This window comes from Semicossyphus pulcher, unplaced genomic scaffold (genome assembly GCF_022749685.1).
Source record: "Semicossyphus pulcher isolate SPU_LCO1_2020_fin unplaced genomic scaffold, fSemPul1.0.p SCAF_12, whole genome shotgun sequence".
Classification (NCBI taxonomy): domain Eukaryota; kingdom Metazoa; phylum Chordata; class Actinopteri; order Labriformes; family Labridae; genus Semicossyphus; species Semicossyphus pulcher.
The window spans coordinates 8,796,923-8,822,494 of NW_027211626.1; positions in this window are offsets into that span (position 1 = coordinate 8,796,923).

Consider the following 25,572-nt stretch of genomic DNA (forward strand, 5'->3'; position numbering starts at 1 on the left):
ACATGACTGTTCGATAGTGTAACATAAAACTGTAGAAATGGCCTAAATTGCTAGCTAACATTACCCTAGTGCGTTAGCTTGCTAACTAAGTAGGCTACGCTAACAATTTAGCTTGCCAAATAACTACATAATAGTAAAAGCATAAGTTCCTAGCTTCTTGTCTCATGTAACACTATCTAACTTTAGTGTTGTATGTGTTTCAGTGTAGTAGTTGAATGCTAATGTTAGCGTGTTTTGTGTTTTTTTAACTTGAAATGTGGTCCGATTTCCCCTCTACATTTTCATTATTGGTTGTCTTTTTAATTGGTGATCAATTGGTGAAATGATAACGATGTGTCACACACAGCGATATGACTTCAACCTGAGTGTTACGTCAGAGCAAAACGGCGGCCTTGTGCATGTGGAAAAAAACCCTGCATACAGAGCGATTCTTACGTGAATCAAAGTCAATATTGCTGTTCCAGTATGGCAAGTGGAAAACATCAATAACAGAAGCAGTGTCCGAACAAAGACACGGGTCATCTCGACAAGCTATTTCCAGAGGGGGAAAAAATCCGATCATGAGTTCACAGCTACAATCCTGTGACATTGACTGCTCGCCCCATCTCATCTAAGAAACAGCCCCCCCTCCCCGAAATAAAAATGACTGACTGCCGGAGCCGGTGATGTCACTGGCCGCATTTGTCCCCCATCAGTGCGGGTAGCTCACTGCTTCGACCAGGGGGGCTGGGTCGTCCGTCCTTGAGACACTCTGATAGAGACACCCACCCCCCCTTGCTGCTGATACCCTGTTCAGGCCCTCACTGCATCAGTGTCAGGAGCCCTGCAGGCAGGAAGCTTAAAAAGGATGGCAGCCCCTTCCTTCCCTTCAAAGAGGAGGGCAGGCCCAGGCCAAGAGGAGCTGCTGACAGGAATTTGACCCCTGGACTGATGACATTATGTGAAGGGAAATTGTGAATTACCTTCCAGCAGGCCTAATCTTGTCACCTTATTGATGATATTGTATCTAAATTTATCAGCTACAGGAAATTGGGTGTTTGTGAAGTGCAACCACAGGCTTACTGGTTGTTTTGTTCAAGACTGTTTATTTGCAGTTGCTGATGTGCCACTCTATTGTTCTTTTTCATTTTATCGGCCAAAAAACACAGAGTAGAAATCCTGTGTGCAGGCACAGCATGAGGAGTGAGTGATTCTATCTGATGCACTGTGAGCTGAGCGGCCCTCCCTCTGGGCAGTTCAGCCTTGCCTGACTAGGAAGAGAGGGAAGAGCTTGTGTGCGCTGGCGTACGTGCGTGTGTGTGTGCTGGCGTGCGTGTGTGTGCGTGTCGGGAGGGGAGACATTGTTCCTTGACGTCACCGCTCAGCCCAGCCTGCCGCTGCTCTCAAACACGTCTTTGTTATTCCGAGGCTTCCACCGGAGACCGGCCGCCCGCAAAACACGGAGCCCCGCCTGCAGACCTGCTGGAGCGGGGCGCAGGTTGTAAAGGTTCACCAACACTCACTCAGCCGCAGGCAAACAAACACAACCTCCTATTTGTGCGTAAGAGAAAGATGTGAGATTAATGTAAAACAAATCAGGCAAGAAAGGACACTTTTAAGTGTATCATTTCAAGACTACTTATGGCATAAAATATTCACATACAATTGTTAATACTAATGATAAAATAATAACAACAATACTACTGCTAAAAATTATTATGAGGTTTTTGTAGTTCGTTATAGCCTACTATTACTATTACTACTATTACTAATAATAATATTAAAAACAATAATAGTAATCTTTGTATGAATAAAACCCATCCATCAATAATAATAGTTATTATTGTCATAAAGACGTGTATATATTTAACTGATCAGTTGATTGACAAAAACGTCAAATTTTCAATAATAAATAAACATATTAACAATTCTGGTAATTGATCCAATTTCCATCTTTTCTTACATATTAAACATAAATTATATGAGTGCTATCATGCATATAATATTAAAATTATTATCTTAATAAATTATATATTGAAAGTGTTTTTGAAGCCCTATTATATTATTATTATTATTACTGTTTTTGTGTTTTTGTAAGTAACCGGTTTTGGCAGTTGATGTGTTTTCCAAACAGGAAGTGTTTATTTTCCTTATATTTAACTAATACGTTAACACAAACGCTCACAGATAAAATAAAATATTGTTAAATAAATTGATAACTATTACTATTGTATTGAACCAACACTGTATTGATACAGAACCAGACAATAGCTGGAACCGAGAGCTGCACTCCGCTCCAGTGTGAAATGTGCCGTTAGCAGCCCATTAGCGTGTACTTACACCTTTACACTCAAGTGTCCTTCCGCGGAAATCTAGGCCGTGTTTTCGTGGCGACCGGCGAGCACGGCTCTCTCTGGTAACTGAATAGCCAGTGTAATCTGACACTTCAACTTGCCGTGCTCTACGGTAGTTGATTCAGTCAGTCACTCACACCGTCTCCGGGGCTCTCGCTTCGTCTTTGTGAAGTGCAGAGAGCGAGAGAGAGGAGCGACGTAAACACGAGGTTTGGAGAAACAATACGCGGATTTGCCACTGAGGTCCTAGCTCAAAGTAAGTTTCGCGCCTGGTTATTTTTTGTTGCAAAGCGAGGTTTGAATGCGTGTGTGGCTTGCTCAAGATGGGGTTTGCCTCCCGCTGGACAGAGACTACCTGCTAACAATAGGGTGACCTCCTGGAAACCTTTAACAGCCGCTGATGAACTCGTGTCAGGGGGGCAGATTCTTGCTGCCTGAGCGGTAACGGAGAGCGTTTACGCGGCGCAATATCCAGGCTTGTGTGTATCCCATGTTTCTGCCTTTTGTAGACGAGTTACGCTGGAGCGAAATCACCAAAGTCAACGTGTCTGCAGGGTTATTTCTAGAAACGTGCATGCATTTTGTGAAGATTTGAATGTGTTCGTAACTCTGTGATTACAGACGTGTGTATGATGTGTGTTTTTCCTCTCGGTCGATCAGCTGATGGATCGGTTGATGCTTAACCGAGAATGTATGTCACTTAGCTAACAGTCAGCGGTGTGACTGGGCTTGTTGCGATTATAAGCTACCTGTTGTAATGCAATTAGGAGGCATGTCCATATGGTACTCTGATATCTTCTGTTTGACAACACGAGCGCAGCTTCAGTGACATTAGCCACCTTGAGGTGCACTGATAACACTGATCATGTTGATTGGATCCTGTCAAGGATCATTGAGACATCAGTGGCTCTCAGTCTGAGGTCACTTGGACCCTCAGGGGCCCTTAAGGGTACTCTATTGGCCTCTCTTGTAAACAGAGAAATAGGTTACTTTCAGAATGAATTTAATGTGAGTATATCAAGTAGACAGGTGTGATTGCAATGTCAGGTGCCCACTCTCTTTTTATTTACATGCAGTAAAACTGTCTCTGCACAGCTTGTTTGAGTTTAAATGAGTATCTGAGTCCCTGATAGAGACCTGCAGCAGTGCCACATTTCCCAAACCCCTCTGCAGCGGAGTGCGGATGAGCTGCTTGACTCAGCACAGCCCTCTTGCCTTAAGTCTGGCGGACCCTCCCCGTAAAAATTCCTCCCATCTGGATGTGAGGCCAGCCGGGGCAGAGCGCAGCAGAGAGGGGGCTCCCGACAGGAGGAGGAGGAGAAGGAGGAGACTGGCGCTCTTTCATTACGGTGCACCCTGCTACAGGACAGCTAAACTTTGGGAGGGAGTCTTTTACCCTTGTTAGTAAGGCACTGAAGTGAAGGGGGAGTGATTAGGAGCAGATGAGCAGTCCTATAACAAATAATATCTGATCCTTTACCTTAATGAGAACAAGTGGATTTGCCGTCATCACATCAGTCATCCTTAAAACAACCATAAACCCCATTTTTGAAGAAGTGTGACTGCATCTTATGTCAAATGAAACATTACAGGTTGAACACAGTCAGTGTTTATTGCAGGAGTATTGCACTGGATTGCAGGTGTTCACGTTGTTGTGTCCGCTCCCTCTGTGTGTCGGCCTGAGAGTGCGTGTAAAGTGTAAACAGATTTTGGATGGGTGCACCCTCCAGTGTCTCCTTGCTTGGTAATTTAAATTGGTGATGTAATGAAATTGTTTCCGCAGCAACACTTGTCAGCGGCTCCACATTAATTAGTGCTGTTGGACTTTTTTTCCCTTCTCCTTCTGATGAACTGAAGCAGCGTTAAGTCATCTCAGCAAAGCATGAAAAGAAGGCACGCTCGTTCAGAGTGGTTACCTGATAAATTGTGAAAGAAAGAGGGCAAGGAATTAAAGCCATCTGCAACTGTTTGAAACTTGGAAGTGTGTGTACGTGTGTTTGTGTGTGTGTGTATGTGTGAGTTTTCTTTCCTTCTGTTGTCCCTCCTGGGGCCTCTCTGCAACCAGCCAGCCAGGCTGTGAGACGAGACAGAAGAGTGTCTGATTCACTAAACAGGCTAAAGGCTCCACTCACTTTGAAATCAAATTTGGCTTTTATTTTCAAAGGCTGTTTAGGAAGGCGCTGTAAGTACGCTCACTGAGACTGGACTGTCTGGCCCTGCACGCCATAATGTGAAGGAGATGATGCCGGAAATATGTCTGGAAATATGAAACAGAGACAGAGAGGCAGCACATGCACTGACAGCGCTATAAAGTGCAGCTAAACATGAGGAAGCGTGCTTATGTGGAACAATATGTTTGTTCCCTAAAGCAAACCGAGAGACAGAAGGGAGAGATTACGCTCTTCTAGCCACATTAGTTACAGGGATAGATGCTAATATTGACAAACACCGGCCCCACTGACCACCAAGCACTGCAATATGGTGGCCAAAGTAGATTTTAGGTGGCCAAAATGTACTGTGACACATTCATAAATAAATTAAAATTAACATTTCTTTTTATAAATATGCATTTAAATTGAAAACTGAAGCTGTATGCAAACACAACCATGTGATACATTTATTGTCTTAGTTCAAGGAACCAGGCAAGGTTGTGCTGGTAGTACTGGGATAAAACTTTGTGGCCACAGTGGGCCACCTACGTGTAATATTTGGTAGCCACAGGCCATCGTGCTAAAGGGTTTTTTTTAAAGTGCTAATGTCTGAGGTACTTATCAACAGTTATTGTATGTACAGTAGGTAACAGTTAGCCTGGACCCTGTTTCTCCTGGAGACCCTACATGGAAGCTAAGCTATGTACGGCTGCTGACGGGGCCACGAATACCATGTACTTTAGCCATGTGAAAGACTCATATATAAATATATAAACAAACATTTCGGTTTAAGTGTATGTTGTATTTTATATTTCTGTCAGACAGCCTTTTCCATCGGCCTTTTCCCTGTATACCTACTAGCGCTGTCACTTTTCAATCGAAATTCGATTGTTCGAACCTGGTGATATACACGCTTGCCCACGAACGATTAGTTTCGTGCCAGAATGCTATCACGTTTAACGTAGCGTGCCTTGTATTCCAACAGATGCCGATAATATGCCGCCTGCTACAAACCAGTGGAGTAAACTAACATTCCAAGTCGCTGTTAGCCTTTCCCGCTTCAGCGTCCGACCGTAGTCGGACTGCACAGGGGAGACTTTATTGTTGTTCCGCTCCAGGGCCGAAGCTGTAGCTAGCTTCGGGGGCTAACTCCCGTCACTTTAATACGCTGACAGCATGGAGCAAGAAATACACGGGAGCGCGGCTTGAATCGTGAGGAGTCGTAGGCTTTATTATCCAAACACACACACAGCCTAAACTGTACATTAGTTCTGTTGTTTATACAGCTTCCGATCACTCTTTTCTCTGCTCTTCTCTCTCACTCGCTCTACCACCCCGCTCTCATGAACTAGAGCTACACTTCTGGTATAAGACTGCGCTACAGAGCGGATTGACGCTGAGGTTAGTTCGATATAATTTGAATGAATTGCATATCACATTGTATTCGTTCGAACTTGATTTTTGGGAAAAGTGGCAGCACTAATACCTACGCATGTTGCGCACTGTATCTCAACAGCTGTTTGGGTCAGCGGTTTATAGAAGAGACAACAAACAAACAAAAGAAAGTGAACGAAATGCTGGATACTACAGAGAACACACAGGAAGTACTTTTACTTTTAGATGCGACAGGAGAAAACATCTGTCCCTATCCCTTTAACGTTGAACCCTGAGCCAATACTGCTGTTTGAAAATGTGATAATAATTGTTGTTAAATCAGAACTCTCATATCTTTTATAAACTCTTTTATGATAAGATCATTTTTAATAGATCAGGCTGCAACAAATTATATCCTAAATCCGAGCGTCAGTTTCAACACCTGCAGCTTTTCTCCAAACTCTCAGGAAGAGTATTAACAGTCTGTGAAGCAGCGAGCTAACACCGATAAGAAGTATGTACAGGAGGACAAAAACAACTAATTACTTGTGTCTTAGTAATTAGCTTTTTGTTACTCAGCAATTTACCAAGTTACAGTCTTTACTGCTGTTTGCTGTGCGCCGGCACAGCTGCAGCCTGCCAAGTGCTTAAAACCTGGCGGACGCTAATCAATGTTTTGACAGCCTGACATTTCATCTCGCTGTTCACGTTGGTTCCAGGAGTGCTGTGAAATACTTGCTGCCTGTTCACTTGACACGGATTCATGTAGTCTGGTGTCTCGCCATCAGCCCGAACCCGCCCACCCACTCGCGTCCCGAGCAGAAGTCAGCCTTTTGTTTCCGTCTCTGCTTCCCTCCAGTTCTGTCTCACTTGTGGTTCGTCTTGGCAGTACTTTTCATCTAGACTCGGGCTTTGTTTTTCGACGTGCCTATTTAAGTCTTTTAATAAGGAAAAACTTCATTGCCTCAGAGCACTTTAATTTTGAAATGAAGTCTTAGAAGGAGTTACAACTTGAAGTGTTGAATTTGAGCTGAGGTTGTGCCCTCGTTGTCAGACACTTAACTACTTCCTAAACGCTGTTGTAATTCTACCCATAAGCCTGCTGTTAAGCTCCCTTCAAGTTAAAAGCAGGTGAGTGAGAAAATAAAGCACCCAGCAGATGTAACTCATCCTGCTGTCTGCCTGCGATGACATCAGTTTCGGAAAGAGAGCCAAAAGTGGACCAAAAGGAAGCGCTGGGATTAGAAAACCTCCACACCACACGCCTCTCACTGCTGTACACTGTGGCTCGACTTGTGGCTGAAACATGGTTGGTTAAAACTCCTGAGTTGACTGGAGACATTGTGAATAAGTTTCAGTCTTTGAGCAAGGCATATTTAACCTTTTTAAGTAGCAGCAAACAGCATTGTGTGGCAACCAACCATAGAGAATTGTGCTGCTTTCAGGTGTGTGAAACAGGGCGGTGCAGTTAAGGAACGTTTGCACTCTGGAAAACCTATCCTTGAATAAATAAACATTTTGGAAAAGGAATATTCTTTTTCTGATGGAGCTTAAGTCAAGGTTTCATTATGAAACCAGTGTTTTGTTTGTTTATTTTCTAAGTGTTTTGCATGGTGTACCGGGGATGAGATGTTGATTAAGTTCACATATCCGTAAAAATCAGACGTCTTTTTTTCTCTCGGATGTCTTTTTAAGTGGGCTAAACATTTACTAAACTTCTGTTTCCGAACAGACGTCACTTCAACCTTGAGTTCCCCCAAACATCAGGGAGACACAGTCCTTTAAGTGCTTTTTTTTCAGGGACAAGAGAGTGAACCAGAGTGCAGAGTAAGGAGAGAGTGAAGAGGGAAGTTGCCGGCCCGCCCCTGTCACCGTCTCATGCATGTTTGATTTGATCTTCTTTGAGGAACGAGTGCAGGGGACGTCACAATGGCCATGTCCTGTTCCCATCCGTCGAGAGGCTGGGGGCCCTTGAATCATAAATGACACCCGGCCTCACCAGGAACAATATGAGAGTCGGAGCCCGCACAGGAGGAACAAAATGTTCCCTCCATCCATCCAACCATCCAGTCGCCCACCGCTGCCGCCTGCACTCAAGACTTCTCACCATCGCAAGCAATTACCCTCACTTTTTTTCTTTCTTACTGCTGATGAAATCCTCACACAGCCTGCCTCAGCTGTGTTGTTGTTGAAGCGCGGAGAGAGAGAGAGAGAGAAAGGGTTAGCGATAGAGAGGAAAAGAGATAGTATGTGTCTGAGTGAGTGGCGTTGGCGTGTGTCTGTTTGGCTTGTAAATCCTGTTTAAGCTAAACAAACTCATTGTCCTCATCCTCCAACTGTGTGCTTTGTGTGTGTATGCTCCCCCCCCCCCCGTCCCTCTCTTCTCCTTTCTCCTCGTCTCTCTTTCTCTCCTTTTGAGTTGTAAGTACAGTCACTAATTAGTCCCCTCTCCCTCTTCATGCTGGGTCAGTGGGTTTACGGTTTCAGCACTGATCTGCTGTGTTTGCCTTGTCTCTCCTGATACCGGAGCAACGCCTGCGAGGCCAGCGCCGACTGCCGCAGCCTCCTCCAAGAAGGTCTTCACACCTTGCGCCGTGTCCCACATGGGTTCATTTGCCAGACAGACACTCAGGACTGTGCTCGAGCTCGCTCTCATGCAGCTTGAGTTCATGCCAGGTACTAAGTCCAGCAAAATGTGCCTGCTGGGTTGACTCAGAAACTCGAAACCTGTTATGTTTTCCAACAACAGCAACACACTTGGAAGAGGAGTCATGATGCTTTTAATTAATTTTGGCCTATAATAAATCTTCTTGTAAAGATAATGCACCACATGCTGTGTTTATAATAGCATTCGTGTTATAAACAGTCTCTTGTCTCGTCGGCACCGTTGTCTCTCAGAGTGCACGGCAATGTTGATTTTTCTGGTGGAGGTTGCGTGGGAGACGGAGAGTGATGGCAGAGTTTCTCTGAAGGCGGTCGAATTGTCTCCAACGCGGCCTCCGGGGATGCATACTTCCTTGTTTTCCGACAAAGTAAATTAACGAGGATAATGCTAATGCAAAGGGACAGCATTTATTCTTCGCCTGCTATGTCGGTTATGAGGAGGAGAGGGAGTCGTGCGTTATCCGCTCTCTTATAACAACAAATCTCACATGTGCAGAGAGTTGCAAAAGTAGCTGTTCGTTTTTCTTTGCAGAAACGCAGAGTGCATGCAAAGATTACTTTTTTTTGTGCCCGTAAGGAGAGGAGGTAAGGCTGCATACTTGATTGATTTTTCACTTGTGCTTTTGGTCTGTTAATGAAGCCCGCTGTGGCTGTTATGGAGAGCCCCTCAAATCATATTGGCATATAATCTTGAGCTCCACTGCCCCACTAAGACTGTTTTCTTACCGCTCAGTGACAGAAAAACTCTATTACTGTGTGCAGTGTGTGTTTGCCCGCTTGGTGCCCTCCCCTCCGTTTTCACACTGGCGGTTGAGCCAGGCGCTTTCCCAGGGTTCTAAGGACTGACATCCCTTTCATTTTCCCGCCTGGGCGGCTCAGATAAAGGGGCATATTTTAAACCTCTGTGTGGATACACCAACTGTAAAGAGAGACGGGCTGGTGGGCCTGGGCCGAGCTGCAGCATTAACTTCACACAGATAGAGAGAGGGAGGGAGGGAGGGAAAGAAAGAGAAGGAAGGGAGGAAACAAATAAAGTCCACTTTATTGAATTGATCTTAGTGATTTATAATATAAGATTAAAACTGGCTGCTGACCTGACTTTGCAAATATCACAAACGATATCTGCAATCGCTCTGCAGATAACCCATCCCTCTCTCTCTCTCCCTGGTCTATTACAGGGGCAATGTGTCTCACCGCTTGTTTTCTAACCTCCCTCTGTTACAAGTACAACCTCCCAGCAAACAAAAGCCGCGGTGCAAGCCGTCGTTTATCATATCAGTAATGAGAGCAGGCTAATCGTGTGTATTCCGGAGACAGCAATGATACACTGCTCGGCGCTTGCCAGGGATCAGCCTCTAAACAATGTTTATCATTGTCTCCCCGGGCTCTTTAATTATCAAGCTAACTTTATTGACATAACAGCGAGGGTCCCTGTGCTTTATGATTTTAAAACACAGAGAGGGTGGGTAACTTTTCACAACTGTGTGTGTTAGTGAAAATAACAGCAAGAGATGATTGTTTTAAGGTATTTAAGACTGTGTTTGACAGTATTTGTGATAAGCAAGTAATGTTACTGTTATGAGACTGACGGTTAAAGGGGAAGTCTTTTGTCCTACAGTGTAAAGTGAGAGTTTAGAAGAGAAGGCCGGATGGCTGTGGGTTGCGTGGGTGTATTAGTTATTTTCCAAATGTACCTCTAGTGAGCAGCAACTAGCTTCAGCGAGAAGCTCCCCATGAGTCGCTGGCCCGTACAGTATCCGCAGAAGGTTCAAGGCTTTGTTGTTGGTTGTGGTTGGTCCGTAGAGAACAGTAAAACTTGGGTAATCGGCTCTCAGGTTGCTGTGGTTTTGAGTCCACTCTGGCGGTTGTGCAGCGCTAGAATCACACCCACTGGATGCTGCTATCAAGACGCCTGGATTATTTGACAAGCCCCGCCCACTTCCAAAGGAAACTTCTAGAATGATCACTAAGGAACGTACAGTTCAACTGTCTCACTAGCTTGCTAACAAGCAAATGCTAGCATGCTAACTTGCTAAATTAAAACGGCAAACGTTTTACTTTACGTCAGCATTGTTATCATGAGTATGTTAGCAAGCTGGCGTTAGCATTTAGCTCAAAGCCAAGACTTCAGTGTTGCTAGCATGACTCCAGAGCTAGCTTCTTCATGCCATTACAAAAAGGACTCCGGTCTCTACTTTGATGTAAAAAATACGTCAGTCTGTGTCCAAAACTACTTTTAATGATGAATTGTGACCTATAATGTAAACACAAGTATGTACTTCTCACTTACATGCTAACGTTTCTTTTGTAAACATCCTAAATTAGTTTCTTTATTGACGTTCCTTCAGTCAATTTCCAAGTAATACATCCAGGGGAAAGAGGCAGGGGAACTTGTTAAAAGCTCCTCTGTGTCTGCTCCTGTCCGAGCAACTACCCATTACTCCAGATTACATGCATTAGCAGCATCTAATACAGCTATTACACGTCTCAGCCATATTGCTTTCACAGCCATCCTGTAACCTTTGCCTGGCTGCCCGGTGGGAGCCGAGAGGAAGCTGAATGGCATGTGTTGACATTGTTGAAGACGCACGTGAGGACATCACACGTTTCGGGTCTGACTCATATTAGGTGATGTGTGTGTGTGTGTGTGTGTGTGTGTGTGTGGGTTCAGTTGTCATACCACAGTCCAACCTGCAACATCTTGAAGTTGTTGCTCAATGTCCTGCTTATAAAATCTGACTGAAAGAAGCTTTTGACGGTTAGCAGAGGTCAACAACGACAGCAGCAGCATAAATAACAACAGCAGACAAACATGGCTGGGAAATTAGGGCCAAACCGTATGTTACCTCCCCCCTCACATCCACACACACACACACACACACACACACCCATCCTCTTCCTCTTGTCATGTCTCTGTAACCATGTCTCCCCGGATATCAAATCAACATGATTGTATAACAAGAGAGGAGGTGTGTCTCATTGATGGGTGCATGAAATCACCTTTGCCGTGCTTTGTGTGTGTGTGTGCATGCTGCCGTGAAATGTGTGTGTGAGAGAGCCTGAGAGAGAGAGAGAGAGAGGGAGGGAAGTGGGGGTGGAAGCCGCAGCAGCAGCGGCGGTGGCTTGGGGTGAGGTCCTGCCCTGATTTTCTCTGGAATTCCTTTGTTTTTGGAAGCCAGAAAGGGGGAAACTGAATCTGCGTAGCCCGAGGGTCTCCGCTCCTTGAGAATTCTCCACATACACACAAACACACACACACACACATCTCTCTGATGGTTTTAGGGGTGGCTCTGTTTTCAAAGCTTGGAACAGCCAAGGTGTTTTTCACCTTCCAGAAAGGGAAAGGCAAAAAAAAAAAAAAAGATGATGACTGCACCAGGCAGAGCGTCTCAGGCCTGGAGGGAGCGATGCTGCTCAAACGTACATTTGCTCCGTATTTCAGGGTTTTCGAAAGTCAAAAGTAGAGCCTGTCACTCTGAGCACAAAAGACACCTTCCGATGAATATGGATGGAAAACAGAAGCAGAGAGAGCACTTTACTTAGCGAAAAAGTCATCATAATGAAAAGTGTGGCGCAACGGTTGCCTAATGTTTTCCATTTTTAATGATGCTCCTCTGCAGATTAATAAGTGTTCTCAAAGCGCTCCGTGGCCACGTGAAGGGCCGAGCCTGCTGTGGAAACGTCGTCAGCTGCTCCCGAAAGCTGCAAACTTCCCCTCGCGTTCATGGCTCATTAAATCTGATAAACCTCGGGTAATGGTGTTAAAATTGTACAAAGGTATCTCCATTTACTCTTGTGCCACAAGTTTTCCGTGACCAGATCCTTATCTGGGGGGCTGTCGCTTTAAGTAACTAACTTCCACAAAGCCCAGCTTTTCCCTCTCGTTTGAAGGGGGCTCGTGTTGAGCGAGGGGGGGAATTGAATAGGCTTGTTGCCTGCTTCCATTGAGCCAACCTCATTCTTCGCTGTCCCCTGGAAGAGGCGGGAGGAGGGTGTGTGTGCGTGGGGGGGAGATGGCAGCAGAAAGGGGAACAGGAGAAGGGCTGGAAGGTCTGGTCACGTGAGCAGTAACAGTGTTCGTGCTGGTCCCTTTCAGGCTGTCACAGTAAATCTGTTTGACTTGTCACTTTGTAAATCATTACGGAGGCTAAAAGCCTCTCTATTGGATTGTGGTGGAAGAGGGGAGGCAGCAGGTTTCCTTTGTGCCTTCTTGACGATGATGATAATCAAGTTTGTTTCTGGCCATCCTGCTGTGAGGCTATAATTAGCTCCCGTCTTCTCTTCTGCTCATCTGCTGTTTCTGCGTGTTGCTCCTTAAAGTGAAGCAGAGTTGTGGAGTCAGTGTGTGGAGGTCATATGTGGAGTTTTGTGTCGAGGCGGCGATGGCTTCTGAACACTTTTATCAGCCTCGTCTGCTGTAGGTTCGGACCCAGGGCTTGGGTGCTTTTGTAAGTCATACAGTTCATAAGTCGGAGCATTTGAGCTTCCTGCTCGTGCTCAACTGAGTTTGAACATTGGTGATTTAGTGGTGGTGGGAATCATCCGAAGCTGGCCTTATGACATCATCCCGAAGTTTATTATCTAATAAGCTGACGATTTATCGTCGAAAAATAAGATATTATAGCGATTTTAAACATTTCGAGACATGCTCAATACTGCGCTGACACATTGCTTTATATTTCTTATTTTCAACCGAAATTTTGTCCCCAAACACAAACTTTGTCAACTTATATCAGATTGAGTTTTTCAGTCAGTTCATCTAAATTTAATATCTTTGTAAATTGCAGCGATGTGGGATCATCAAGCAAACAGACTGACTCAACAGTTGGTTCATGCTTTTAAAGTACATGACTCTTAAATTAAAGTTAAGTTTTTACCAACTTCCAACCAATCCTGCTGACACTACAGATGACCGGATTCCATGTCTTCCTTCCTGATGCTGACTCTGATACCTAAACTTGATTCCCGGCCGATGCGAGTCGCCCTCCGCTGCTAGTTTGATCTGAGAAATAGTGGGAAAACTCTGACTGCTGACATTTTGCTAGCTTAGACACTGTTGTTTGTAGAGATAGACCGATATGGTTTTTTCAGGGCCGATACCGATACCGATTATTAGTAGTCAAGGAGGCCGATAACCGATATTTGAAGCCGATATTCATTTGCAGTAAAAGTGAAAATATTGGTGTCAAAATTTTGAAAAATACAAACTTAACTTTGTTTAAATGCCTTTAAGCATATGCATCAGAGCCAAAATAACCCAGTTTTAAATTGATCTCTTATCGGCCGTCGGATTAGTTGTTTGTTATTGTCACATGATAACTTACCTGGAACCTGTTGATTTCCAGGGGTTATATCTGGCCTCTATCGATACTGGTATCATTATCTGAACTCTGACCTCACCAGACAAAGAAACTTAGACTACTAGACTTGGACTACAATAACAATTTTCTTTGTTGCAAAAAGTTTATATTTGCTATATTACTTTGATTTAATAGAAGATTGATTCTTGACTTTCATGTAACAATATAGCACTGCTACTCATAATATAGCGATACTAAAGCGATACTGACTTTTCTAACTTCTCTGATTTAGTGCATGTGAGGTCTCCTGTTCCTCCCTCAGGTCAGTCAGGGTGACAGTCACAACTTGAAGTACTTGTCTCAACCCGTAGTGTCACTTTCTGACCAAACTGGTTGCTCTCTGACACATGATATAGCAGATCCCCCTCCTTCTCTTTTTCTTCTTCCTCTTTTGCCTCGTTTCTTTCCTTTTTCATGCCACCAATCTTCTCCCCCTTTTTGATTCCTTTCCCCCTTTTTTTCCCCTCATCTTTAATGTGTGTGCCAGCAGCACTCACGCCTGGAACAGAGCGCCGGGGCAGACATCTGTCGCACAGTGTCCCTGATCTGATCTGCGGCTCGAAGCATCGGGGTCACAGAGAGTAGCAGTCGCCAGTCCAGACACCGTGGGAGACGATCCGAGAGCTCTGTGTTTTTTTCGGGCTTTATTCCTCTCTCATTAAAATTCTCATTGCGCACAGCCGCGCACACACCAGGGTATTTAAGCTGTTTGTCGTCTCTCTAAGTGGAGCGTCTGTCGTGTGGACTGTGTCGCGCTACTGTGCTGGCACTGTCCCACGTCTCTCTGATAAAGCTCTTTCTTTGACTCACAGGTGCAGAGAGCAGAGAGAAATGTGGGTTTCATCAGGCTGCTCGTCAGCCGCAGCGATGTGCAGACGATCTGAAAGGAGGATTTTTGACAGTTAAACAGGATCTTTGTGCCTGGGGCAGAGCCGTTAATGACAGAACCAATGACAGAATGAAGAAAAGGGTGTTAATTGCGGCTGTTCGCTTGTGTTAGACAGAGTTTAAAAGTGGATTGACGTACACAGTGTCTGCCAAGTTTGATACCTCACATACCTTCTTGAGAGATTAATGCCTGTGTATTGATCCCGCTCAGTGTTTTGACATTTTTTTGGTGGTAGCGTTTTACTCAAAACAGGTGAGTTCATGCGTGTTGACAGGAATGATAAATGTTCAGCAAATATGTTGCGAGGGAAATGTGAAATGTTTAAGAGGGTTTGGCGTAAGGAAAAACACCAAAGCAGCATTTTCGCATCCTGTTGCCCTTTAAATACTTCAACTGTTTTATCCATAAACATATCATATCTGTCATTTTCAGATTGATTTCCTGTCTTCTCGGCTGCGTTTGCCTCATCATTTCACTAAATCTAACTTGCAGAGACTTGATTGACAAAGCTAATCCATCACAGTACATAGAATATTTAGTTGCCCTCAAGTCATGTTGTCTGAACTTTTCCGAGCAGTCGACAGCAGACTGAAAAAACTCTGCTCCTGCTGGGACATTTGAAGATGCAACATCTTTTAAAAAGCAAGAAACAACTAAATTCTCATGCTCCTTCTCACATCCGTGTTTACTCGCTTCGCTATTCTGATTTGATTTTCTGACAACCCCGCTTGTCAGTACACTGTTTTTCAGCAGTCGACTGTCAGCTCTCAGATGTCGGAGAGTTTTGAAATCGGTCCCCGTGTGTAACTAAAATACCACACGATTTTAGATCAACTTTGATAAAAGGGCACAAAGGTCACAGCGACTCTGTGATCAAGTGTCTGTCTGGAAGAAGTTTTAAAGTTTTCTTCAAGGCACGAAAAGGCTCGTTTGAACGACAGACCTGAAAGGAACCTTAAAAAAACTTTGTTTGCTTTTAATAAAATTAGAAGTAGGCCAAGTCATGATGATAAGTAGCTGAACATACAAAACACAGGCCTGATAATCTGACTGAATTTTTGTTTTCACTTTTTATTCTGGAAGACGTTCTGCTCATGTGAGCCGTCTGTTTCGCCCCAACCAATCAGCAGTCAGATGAATTCAAAGATGTGTTTTTAAAGATCATTTTTCTGGCTTTTTATGCCTTTATTGAGAAAGAGGACAGTAGTGTTGGAAACAGGGGAAGAGAGAGTGGGAACGATAAGTGGCAAAGGGCTGAGGGCGGGAGTCGAACCTGCATCATGGACCAAGCCTCTGTACATCGGACCAATGATCTAACCACTAAGCTAAACCAACGCCCATATTCATCTTGGTTTAAGAAATTTGCACATTAAACAGTTTTAAAGTAATAATTTTGAAGATTTTCATATAAATAAATGTCTGGTAAGTCTCTATCTATCGCCGGTTAAGGTAGCACAATGGTGATTGAGCCTGTCGCCCACTGATGAAAGCATTTACATTTGCAGTTTTACAGACTGGGTGTCTGGTGCGACTTTCGTGGAAAAAATCACAAGCAGCGCCCAGTTAGTGACGCGTTTTCCATCAGCCAACAGTGGTTGGTCTGCCAGAGAGGGTAGGCGGAGCTAAGCGGCTGCTTTTCCGGTCTCTGCAAGTGTTGCGAGTAAACAGTAACCTACTATGGCTGAACAAACAAAGAAAAGATGGATGACTACAGATACAACTTCAACAATAAGTGAAAATCCAAAGAAAAAGAAACAAACGCGACGCTCAGATGAAGCAAACAGTCTAAAAAGGAAAGCGACCGTCAGCGAGGAAAATCAAGAGTTACAACCGGAGCCAACCGTGGACGTCACACATGCGACACTGTCTGGATATCTGGGAAGTGTGCTCCCGCAATTACCGTTTATCACCATAGGTGCCGCCAAAGAGAACGAAACTGAGCTCTTTGAGATTACAACTTTTAAGAGTTTTAAGTCCAAGTCCAACAACCGTACAGCTGCTCCAAACTCATACAAGCCTGTTGCCATTTTTCAGTCACAATTTTTCTGGCTCTAACACAGAAAGATGAAATTCACAGTCTTAATGCAAAGCTCTGATTGGCTCTGTTGTTTTTAGCTGTCAAAAAGCACACCACCTTTGTTATCGCTGAAAAAAATCATTGGCAGCAATTCAGAGGTCTGGATCCACACTACAAAACCACAACCGTGCTCCTTTAAGATAAAGCGTTAGACCCATTTGATTAACAGGAAGACTCGGCTTCACGAAGCTCCTGAGTCACTGAATCTGAGGCTGCTTTGATTCAGCGTATCTCACGTGAGTCAGCAGAGTCACAGAGTAAAAGGTTAGCATGTGCGGTGAGCAGATTAGTCTCCTTTATGACGCCTGTCTCCTTTCAAAATACGTATCTGAAGATCTTGTTTGCTCAGTATAAATCTCTGAGATGGAAATCAGGCCCAGATTAGATACACTGCGGACACTGCTGGTATCTGTGGAAGGATGATTGACCTGTGACACTTTGTTGGCAGGACCCCAACCCTGTGATGGCTCCATGAAGTAAATGTCGACGCTTTTCAAGTGCAGAACAGTAAGATTGAAAATATCTGTTCACATGTGATCATACTGTACATGGTTACTGTATAGAGCAGCCATTGAGAAGCACTGCTGCAATATTAGACCGGCTCCTGTGACCAGACAAACTCCCGGCCAATGTACACTTTAAGGACATAAAAAAAAAACGAGCTACGCTGCAAATTTCAGATAACATTCACTAAGCAAATATTAACTGGCTCGCTCCGTGCATTAATTCAGTTCACTTACAGCCAAGCTCACAGTATGCTTACACTGTATAAATCACCCTTAAATAGGTTCATGTTTGTGCTCAATAACACCCATTCACCTTGATGTATCTTTATTTGCACTGTCATAATGTATCTCATTACCAAGTGGCTGCTCATATTTTACACCTACTTTTATGGGCCTGTGTGGTTTTAATTAAGGAGGGATCCAACTGACAATTATATTCTTTTCAATTAATCAGTTTATTATCTTAATGATTTGATTAATAAAAAGGAAAGAACAAAACAAAATGAAAGGAAGCGAGGTTTTTAACTTTCTTGTGTTACTCTGCTAAGCATCCTTATACTGAGGTTAGCATTTAGCTCAACGCACTGCTGTGCCTACAAACAGCATCACAGAGAGGCTAATCTCTATCTAAAGATTCTACATGGAATCTGGTTTCTATTTGTACTACGCTTGTAGTCCGAATAATATTGACCAATCATGCATCAGCAGGCTGCGGCATGTGCAGGAAAAATATTCCCTGTGGAGAGCAAAAGCAGGCAGAACGTAATGCGCCATAATGACGTCCCGGCTCCCATCAGCGGTCATCTGCGTCAGTTCAGCTAACAATCAGTTCTAGATCTAAAATTCAAATTGAGATAAATTCCCTTGACGCAGTGCAACGAAAGCATTCAGATTTCCCGACTTCCTCAAATGCATCGGAAATGATCGGTCTGACCTCCATTCAACAAACGAGCATTTTAAAAGTAGTTTTCTTCTCCTCTTGAGGACAGACCTGACAAAGCTTGTATTTTGACTTTATACAAATCTGCATCATGATGTTGAAATTTCAGCAAAGGTAAGACCCGTTAATTAAAGTCACAAGAAAAGCAGTTTCTTTTTCTGTAAACAATGCTGCATGCGGAAAAGGAAATAATTTATTGCTAACCGCTGGCTACACGCCCGGCATGTTCACCGTTGTCCCCTGAGGCTATATCGTCGTCAGACTTTAGCCGATGGGATCCGAGATTGCAGAGAGACTAGCGTGGCTGTAAAACTCATAAGCTTAATTTAACTGCAGGGTTTTGACTCAACTCACTTTTGGTACCAAGTACTTTTCTTGACTTCCTTTTGCACTGCAGATGTGCAACGCCTTTAGTGCACGCCTGATTCTGAGCTGATCATCATGATAAGACTTTAGGGCTGCAATCAACGATTATGTTCACTATTAATATGTAAAAAAATGTAAATTACCAAAAGGAAAAAAATCGAATTGAAGTCACTATTTATGCTAGGAGGGGTTTTTCCCACCCGTCCTCTATGATTGGCTCGTACCCGTCACCTTACAGCGTCCTTGCAGGATGCAACAAAAGTCCCGTCGACAGCTTTTGCAAATGGTCCAACAATAAACAACAGTTCAAAGTAAGTCATTTTGAGCCGTACCATGAGCATAATTCCAGCACTATGTAAGCATGCCTCTGCCCATGTTTTGAAGCAGAGCCTCAGACGTCCCTGCTCACTCTCTGCACCTGAACTCCTCCAGCTAGATGTTTCTCCAGCAGAATCCTCTTAGTGTCCTCTCTGTGCGCGTGTAACGCAGCAGCCTGGAAAAGGTGTTTTATACAGATGACAGGCAAGGTCAGGCAGTGAAACAGGACAGTGTGAGGGGGGCGGAGTGGGAGGAGGGGGGAGAAAGTGAAAGAGAGTGTCACTGCAGCTCTCCTGGTGTACCACCCCGCTCCTCAGCTGCGGCTACAAATCAAACAGAACCGAGCGTCTGCTGGCACTCCGCCATGACACTGATCACTGGCACACAGAACGCTGTCAAAACCATCTTGATGGGTAATTAGGAATACTCTATCATTTTCTGCTATCACTGCGCTCGTGCAGTCCGGCGTGTGTGATGTAGCATCTGGGGCTGTGGTATAAGATCTGTAGCGATTGTAACCCCGGCTCGGTGCGAGATAGAGGGATCTGGGCTGATCCCTTAAAGTCAGTCAGAGGCAGTAAACTCCAGCTGACTCTTGTGCGCGCGCATGTTTACGTGCACTGTGTGTAACCTTGTTTTAAAGGGGTTGCGGCGGCGTTACGGCTCTTTTGTGAGTGTCGCTGATGCACATCGCGTCCTGTGTGACTTTGACCAGGCGGGCCTTGCAGCTTTACAGAGCAGAGCGAGCCTTTTAAAAAAAACGCTCTGCATACATACAGCAAATAGAGAGAGGAAGAAAACGCCGGCCTGCAGGTTAGCGCCTCTTCCTCCCCTGCGATTTAAACATTTAGAATTTTCCCATTAACCCTCATCACTCACAAGAAGACCCCAGCTAAAATGCCTACTTTTACACTTAGGCTGTGAACAATTTTGCAATTTGTGCTGTTATTATCCCAATTTGTGCGAGCGAAAATGAGAGGAAGGGAGAGCGCATTGTGTGCCCTTTGATTAAGTGGGATGTTTGAATGCGGGCCCTCCACCTTCAAGAGAGATTTGATACTTGAGGGGTTGAAGTGTTTTTGATGGAAACTCCATTAATGATTGATAACAGGAGGAGAGCGGTTAAAAATCTCCCCGCTGCAGCACCATCAATTATTAAAAGCTCTCTCCTTGCATTTTTGGTGGCACATAAAATATCAGTCACCATGTTGAATTCTTTGGTTAATCATATCTGTCAAAGGAATTAAAGCGTTTGTATTGATTCCCTTAAAGCTCCCCTCATCCGGGGGGCTTGTACGTTGTGCATTTTTGAGGTGATGCTTGCAACAGATTGCAACAATTAGCGTGGGTTTGTTGCTGTTATTTCCTCTCATCAAAGGAAAGTGTTTCAAGACATCATTTAAAAAATTCTCATTGATATTATCAAAGGTTTATGTTTTATTAATTAAGTGGAAATACGTCTGGAACTGAAATTTCTCGGCTAATTTTAGAGATGAGGTAAGATAAACATCAAATGGAGCGTCGATGAATGTTTCACTGTTAACGGTTTTATGCTTAAACAACGCCCGCTCTCTGAGATATCTTGAGATGGTTTTGTGCCACAAAATACTTCACCTAATAGCTTGAATGATTCAGCCAGTGTTCATGTCGAGAATCTCACACACACACGGCGCATGTCGAGTACGATGTTGAGGGACTGAGTGGATGTTTGAAGTGATGCTGGAGATTCGTGTCAGCCGGCGTTTGAGTGTTCGAGTGCGTGTCAGTGCAGCGGCAGAAGTTCTCCGGAGCTGAGAGCTGATTTGAGCTGCATGGAGACGAGCTGACAGGCCTGCAGGCTTCTCTGTGTCATCGCCAAGGTTCCCGTCAGCAGAGAGCACCGCTGTACTTCCACGCAGGAGTCCCCCCCCTCCCCTCGATTAAGTCTTTATATTGCATGTGGCAGCCACATAGCAGCGAGTCCGGCCACTCAGAGTGCTGCGAGGCTGCTCGGAGGCACGCGAGGAGGACATGTTTTCGTGACGCTTCAGTTGGTTATGGAGCCTTTTAAAGGTGATGATTAGTGGCGGACACAGTGCTTCTCCTTTTTTGGGGTCATCTGAATGCCATAGAGCTGCAACAATTAATCGATTAGTTGATCAAATCGGCAACGATTCTGATAATTAATCGCTTCAGTCAACTTTCAAGCAGAAATGTCTTAACTTTCAGCTTCTTAAACGTGTGGATTTTTGTCACAACGACGTTCAATTAAGACATTTTATACATTATCTATTTTAAAGATGCCTTTTTAGGTTGTAATGACCTGAAATTTTATGCACTAAAAATGTGATTAATCCTGAAAACAGGGCCGCTCATAAGGAGGGAAAAGGGAAAGGCTTTCTGGGCCCAGCCGCTAAGGGGGCCCATGGACGTCAGCAAGATCTTTATTAATGAATGAAACCTTTACTGCCCCTCAGGCCTTTGTTCATCCTTTAAGCAATGATGATCATTTGAACGTAAATACTAGGGCTGTGACGCTACTGTATTTGTCTACGAACGCCCCTTTGCAGTTTGATGGTCAAGCGCCGCCCCAGCCGGTCGTGTGTGACGTGTGGTGTTTGAGTGAAGGGGGAAAAAACAGTGCTTCACTGCTAATATTTGAGCTTTCTTTATTAAGTTTTCAAATTTTATTTCGGTTTCAGTTAATTTATTGAATCTGGGATTTTAAGAAGGCAAGCTACAGGTCTATGACATTTAAAAGAAGCGGTGATGACGGTCACTGGAACCACCCCGCGCTTGACATGATTAAAATGTAGCCTGTTTTAAACACCTTCTTAAGATGGCATGAGTCATTTTAAGCACAATTTCCACACCTGACCTGAAGTGCTACGCTTGCTGTCTGTGAGTGAATTGTAACATAAAAGGACCAACGCACAAACCGAGAAACCAGAAAGGAAGGGGAAGATTAAAAGGGAGCTAGCGAGACCTTTTGAAGACGTTTTTCATTTAACCCCAACAGTAAAGTGTGAACATGAAGTTCTCTGTGGATAATAATAATCAGGTGATGTGTGATGAGGTCATGAGTCTAACATGTATGTGTTGATGTTGGGGGTCATGTTGAGAGAGAATGCGAATGCATTTTTGGGTTGACAGTAGCTCAGTCTGTAGGGACTTGGTTTGGGTGCCGGAGGGTGGCTGGTTCAAGTCCCGGTATGGACAAAGTATGGAGAGGTGGTAGTTCCTTTCCTGGGCACTGTCGAGGTTGAGCAAGGCACAGGCAACTGTTTGGGGCGTATGTCCATGTGCAGCCCTCTCACTCTGACATCTCTCCTTTATTGCATGTGTGTTTTTGGGGCCTGTTTGTGTAGCATGTTTGTAATAACCGAGTGAAAAGCATTGAATCTTCCCCCGGGGATTAATAAAGTATGTCTTCTTCTATATGAATAACCAAGGTTGCAGCCCTAAATTACATTTTCTTCTGTCAATCTCTCAAGTTATTTATTGACAACATATTGTGTTGTACTGCAGCGTGTCTGCTCTGTTGTTATTTCTTCAGCAACAACAACCTCCGTCTCTAAAGTCTGATCTGACAAAATGCTCCCGAAGACGAAGGAGTGTAAAGATAGAGATGAACCGTGACAGCAAATAAAAAGTAACAACAATAAAGTGACGGCTGTTCTTATCTGATCGCTTCACCGTGGCCGGTGTGCGCTGCCCGTCCTGTGTGTCAACAGCATTAACATAAGCTGCTTCCCATCGCGGTGGCCGCTTCTGTCCCGGTGTGCGCGCGCGGGGGGAGCTGCGATGGCGAGGCCGGGCGAGGTTGTGATTAGATTTACAGATGGAGATTAATGTGAACAGAGGTAATAGCACAAAGGCATAAATCACAAAGAAGAGGCTGGAAGCACTGCGCTTGACCTTTTGAATGGTGATAATGATGCTGGAGTCAGATACGCTCGTGCTGGAGCTGCAGGAGAGCCAGTAAGAGTTTAGACAACACGGTTATGAAAGCGACATGTGCCTTTTAGCGTGTGTGAGGGGGTTAATTGACACTGGAGTGCGTTCAGATGAGAGTGACAGCATGTATGAAGCTGTCAGAGCGAAAGAAATGTATAAATGCACGCAGAGCGACAGGCTGATACCTGGCGCTCCCGCTCTTTCTTTAAGTGGGAAGTGAAACCTGTCTGTGTGTTAGTCCGTCTCCCCGTCCGTCCTCGCACTGCAGCGCATCAGCAGGGTTATTAAAGGAGCCCTATGGCTGCCACTGATAAGGCCTGTAATGGTTGCCGGTGCTGCCACTGACAGCGCTGCCTTCCTCCCCTTGCCTGCCTGCGTGGCAAACACAAGTGGCCTGGCCGGGGGATTACTGCCTGCTGCCATTTCTGCTGATGCCTTTCTTTATGTTATCCCCTCCACTCACATGTGCTGCATTTGAATAACTTGGCTGATGTTGTAGAAATGGAACTCCTGGAAATCTTCCCCCTGCATACAAATGAATGCGCACGGTCCAAAACGCCAACACACGCTTAGACCGTCTCCTTTTCTTTTTTTATGAGTCTCCTCTGCTTCTTCTTTCCTCCTTCTGCTGGCCACAACTGGTTATTTACATGCTCTGTCACTTACAGGGAGGAGTGATGCTGATGGGTTAGGAGGCTCACTAATCCACTCTGCCGCTGTCATTAGAGAGAAGCAAACAGACTATTACCACCTCCTCCTCCTCTTTCTGCTCATCATAAGCCTGCCTGAACCTCACGCACACACTCACACACGCAGCTGTGATGGAGAGTGCCTCTTGTTTCTTCAGCGCTACTGAGTGGAGCCCTGCTTTGGTAATTGATCCTGTTTGCTACAAGGGGAGGGGAGAAAGAGAGAGAGAGAGGGAGGGAGAGGGAGAGGGAGGCCCTAAGTGTTGTCAGTTTGCTGCATTAATTTTTCAACCGCGGCCACTGAGGCTGGAGGGACGGAGGAGGGGCCCCACCGCAGAGCTCGCTCAGAGGAACCGCGCCGTAACGCCACGGCTTTGTCCGTCCCCCATTTACGTCGCCGCTTATCGGTGCTAAATCTAAAATAAGTTCCCGTCCACCAGACTCATTTGTGATTCATCGACTCGGTCGCAGCCTCCCGCTGATGACATATTTGTTTTCCTCCGTCTCCGCTCAGAAATAGCCTTCTGGTGGTTTGTGCGACTTGTGCCTCTTTGTCTGGCTGTTTGTGCCTTCTCATGGCGTACAGTATGTGCAGCTGATAATAGACAGACCTCATTCTGTGCTTTTTGATCCCAGGCTCCAGGCTCTGGTCGCTGACTCACTGATGATGTCACCAAGCCGGCTGAGAAGGAGGACTGAGCAGAAAGAAAAAGGGCTCAGTTTTCGCCTGCTGCTTGCCGTAGTAAAAGTTTCTATTCTTGCGTCTGTGTTCTTCACAGTTCACCCCACGTTCTCTCTCAAAATACCCCTCTCCTATAATTAGCCCTAACGTTATCACAGCGCCGGTCAGCGGATGCAAAGAACACCGCTGAGTGATTCCTGCGTCCGTCAGAGCCACATTATAGCGAACACTTCCGTGAGTCATTAAGAGGAGTGCTCACAGCCACGCAGGACGTCACTGCTGACATTTGTTACAGATATGAGTCACGAGTTCTTTGCTTTTATTTAATACTTCCAAAGCAATTTAAGTCTCTGATGCCTGTCGAATGCCGGTAGATGTAAAGTAGCTCGAAGCTCACAGCAGTTGTCATGCAAAGTGTCTACAAGAGCTTTGTGGTGATGCAGTTTGTAAAGCACACTGTGGGAGAGATGTGCCTGCAGGCTATGACGGAGTTAAGTTAAGGATCATTGGAGTTACAGCGCCCACAGGGACCAGGGAGTTACTTAGTCCTAACTAGTCGGGATGGGTCGCGTGCAGGGGACGATTCTGCCCTCAGGGATTAATAATCTTCTCTACACTCCCCTGACTGTGGATGGAGCTGAAAATCTGTCTAAAAAAAACCCCAGTCTTAGCGCTGTTGCCTCACAGCAAGAAGCTTCCTGGTTCGAATCCCGGCTCGGACGTAGGGGGCCTTTCTGTGTTCTCCCCGTGCATGCGTTGGTTCCCTACAGGTACTCCGGCTTCCTCCCGCAGCCCAAAGACATGCTCGTCAGGTTCATTGGCGACTCTAAGTTGCCAGTAGGTGTGAGCGTAAGCGTGAGAGGTTGTCGGTCTCTGTGTGTCTGTAGTCTGTGAATCCTTTCAGTGATTTTTCAGGCAAAATGTGTTAAACATTTGCTGCTTCCAGCTTCATAAATAAAGGAATAAAGGATCAGCTGCTTTTTGCATTTTTGTAACATCAAAAGTCTTTGATTTTTAACTTTTGATCTGACCAAGAAGCAGATTATATTTTGGGCCTTTTCTGCCTTTATTTATAGAGAGGTGGATGGTGTTGGAATCAGGGGAAGGGCAAAGGGCCGAGGGTGGGAGTCGAACCCGGGGGCGCTGTATTAAGGCATGTTGCCTCTGGATGCCGATTTAACCACTGAGCTAAACCGACTCCCTGAAGACACCACTTTCGACTCTGGGACTCGAAGTGAGCTTTTTTCACATGTTTCTGATATGTTATAGATTAAATGATTATTTGACT